Source organism: Dromiciops gliroides, chromosome 5, assembly GCF_019393635.1.
Source record: "Dromiciops gliroides isolate mDroGli1 chromosome 5, mDroGli1.pri, whole genome shotgun sequence".
NCBI lineage: Eukaryota > Metazoa > Chordata > Mammalia > Microbiotheria > Microbiotheriidae > Dromiciops > Dromiciops gliroides.
The window spans coordinates 86,782,745-86,786,118 of NC_057865.1; the positions used below are offsets into that span (position 1 = coordinate 86,782,745).

A 3,374-nucleotide genomic window follows, 5' to 3' on the forward strand; every position below is an offset into this window, starting at 1 on the left:
TCTGTAAAATGAGCTGGAGAAGGAAATGGCAAACCACTTCAGTATCTTCATCAAGAAAACCCCAAATGGAGTCACAGAGAGTTGGACAAGACTGAAAAATAACTGAAGGAACTTTCAAGTGGTCATACTAACAATACGTAATATTTACATACTATTTTCATATTTGCAAAGTGTTTTATATACTTTCTTGCTTGAACATTACTACAATCCTATGTGGTAAAGTTAACTATTATCATCACCATTTTAAAGATGAGAAAACTGAGAAGAGATTTATTTAGTGAGTTGCCTAGAGTCCATGCAGGTAGTGAGGGCTGGAGATGGGATTAGAATCTAGATCTTCCCCATCTAACATTGTATTCATTACTGCTTTATGTAAACAAGATTTGTTATTATATTGTTTTGACTGTTGTTATTGATGATGTCCTTGACACTGCTGGATCAGGTCTGCCCAAATAGGGCTAAAATGGCTAGTTCTAAACTAGCAATTTCCTCCAAATATATCACCTGGCTTTAAGTTGGCAATGGTAACTGAAATGTATGACTTTGGGCTGGTTAGGGTTCCTATGACAGGCACCACTTTCAGACTTCTTGAAGATCACACTACCCTTCTCCTGCCCAGCCTTATCTGACCATTCCATCCCATCTCTCCAGTTCTCTGGTGTCCAAATAGAATCATACATATCTCTCTATTCAAAATTACACTTCCAGGCTCCCCTTGCTCCACTATGAGCTCTTTCCTTCCCAATCCATCTTCTAGCCCTTCAATCTGATACGGCTGTAAATGAAAGGTTAATTTCCTTGTCACGATTAACTGTTGCTTTATTAAGCTATTGAAAGCAAACAGAATAATAAAAAAACTCACAAAGTCCAATTTCTCCAAACCAATTATGTAATTTGTTCCTGTAAGAGCTGCCACATGAGCTGCCCATTAAATAAAGATCTGGTGCCCATAATATTCTTCTGCACCATTAAACTGAAATGGTCAATTAATGATAATTACACATAATAATAGATTACATTCCCATAGTACTTTTCCTCTTGGGAGTCCCAAACAATTTGCAAACTTTACTAAGCTCAGTATTCTATGATCGCCATGCAACCCCACCCTCGATTCCCTCCAGCCACCAAATACCCAACAAAGCAGGGGTTCTTCCCATTTTACTACTGGAAAAACTGAGAGGCAAAGATGAATGAGTTCTATTTTGATTCGGGAAACACAAAAAGACTGAGGAAAAACAGATTTCAAACCTAGGAATACAGATTTATCTTTTTTTTTTTTTTGCTTGCAAAGATTTTTATTCAAATACAATTTTTGAATAGAATTTAGAAGGCAGCATGGATTGCACATAATCTTCAAAGGCAGTTATCTGTTCCTCTAGCATATCTGTCCCAACTTTATCATCTTCCACCTCACACTGTATTTGAAGCTTCTTGATGCCTTATCCCACTGGACCTAGTTTAGAAGATCCCCAGACCAAGCCATCTGCCTGAATGCTTCTGACACATTCCTCCAATTTTGCCATATCTCTCTCATCATCCCAAGGTTTTACATCCAGTAAGAGGGAAGACCTGGCATCAGTTGCAGGGTTTTTTGATTTCTTTGATTCATACTGAGCAAGGCATTCTTCTCTCGGCTTCTTTGCTTCTTCACTTTCCTCCTCATCAGATACAAAGAGATCAATGTCTTCAGCATCCTTGCTATCTGTAGCTCCACCACTTCCTGTGGTATCTTCTACATCAGCAGGCCCACACTTGCCCAAAGCCTTCTTTATTCCCAGCAAGCTCTCCTTCTGCTTCTGATAGGACTTAATGTGGTTATACCAGCGGAGGGCATGGTACAAGTCTGCTGGCGGCGGGCCTGAGATGGCTTCAAACACCGTGATGTCAGCCTGGGACGGTGCTTAACCTTGATGTAACTCTTGTCCGCCAAGAAGTCATTGAGGTGCTGCAGGCCTGTGGGTGTCTTAAGATCTCCAAAGCCCAAGGTGGTGGTGAGAGGGACCGGGAAGAGGCAGTGGCAGAGGAACGGAGCCAGGGTAGGAAAGGAGAGCAGCGTGCAAACACACTAGTGCCGGCTGCCGACTGAAAAAAGGCCAGATTTGTCTTTCTAATACAAGGGTATTAGCTGAATTCTAACTAATATATTTTGAGAACTGGGTGGCAAAAGCCTTAAGAGAGGAGTGGGAGGGGCAGCTAGGTGGCGCAGTGGATAGAGCACCAGCCCTGGAGTTAGGAGTACCTGAGTTCAAATCCGGCCTCAGACACTTAACACTTACTAGCTGCGTGACCCTGGGCAAGTCACTTAACCCTAATTGCCTCACTAGAGAAAGAGGAGTGGGAGCTCTTCAGGTGTTAAAATCATCTCAGAAACCAGCTGGTTTAGGAATCAACCAGCCTCCTGACCTTCTGAGATGAGACCATTTCGAAGAGAAAAGAGATGACTCAACTAGGGGAAAGTTTTCAAAGAAATCACTGGGAATGCAGAGGAGAACTTGCAGAGGACAAAAAAAAATCTGAAGGCCAGGAGAGGAGAGGAGGGGGAAAGTGGACATCAAAAAAACTTATTCTTCTTTTCCTTTTTCCAATTTCCAAACAAAAAGACTTGGACATTTCTTAACCTAGCTCTGTTTTGGACTATAAGAATTCTAGGAAGGGAAAGGGGGAAGAAGATGGCACCCACCAACTCTTGAGGCAGTACATTCCTTGTAAGTAACACTCCCAGGAACCACGTTCAATAGCTGTCTGGTATGCACCTTAGCCAGGTCCTCCACAATTTGTCCTGACCCTACTTTTCTAGCCTCGTCTCTGATCACCCTACTCCATGAATTCTTCAATCTCCTTCCCAAGGATATCTTCTAATTTCCAAACTCTGAGTCTAGAATCCCCTCCTTTCTACCTCTCTAAATCTCATTCATCCTTCAAAATAAACAACTCCTGCTTTCTCCAAAGTCTTTCAAGACCACTGCAACCCATGGCCCTATCTCCTTTCTCTAAACTCCTCTTGAGTTTCCTATCTATACTACTCATTTGACACTTTCTGACACTTTCTTGATTGTAAAGTGGCTTTTTAAGTAGATATGTCTTCTTTCCCCAAATGGACCATAAGCTACCAGAGGGCAGGGACTATATTTCATATCTCTCTGTATCCTACATAGCATGAAACCCAGCACCTTTGTACATCAAGGGCACTGCCCTGGTTGATTTATTTAGAATGAAATAAGTGCTGAATGAGTGAGTGAGTGAGTGAATAAAAGTAGTATCGATTGAGAGGCAGTGAGGTATAGTGGATAGATAGAGTGATGGACTTGGAGGAAGGTAGACATGAGTTCAAATCCTGCTTCTGACATATACAGGGTATGTCAGCTATAAGGAAA

The 3,374-nt window shown here is 41.8% G+C and overlaps 1 pseudogene; it reads right to left on the reverse strand.

Moving 5' to 3' along the window:
* Positions 1-761: 761 nt before the first annotated feature.
* Positions 762-2,421, reverse strand: LOC122728728 (annotated as a pseudogene).
* Between the last annotated feature and the right edge of the window lie 953 nt (positions 2,422-3,374).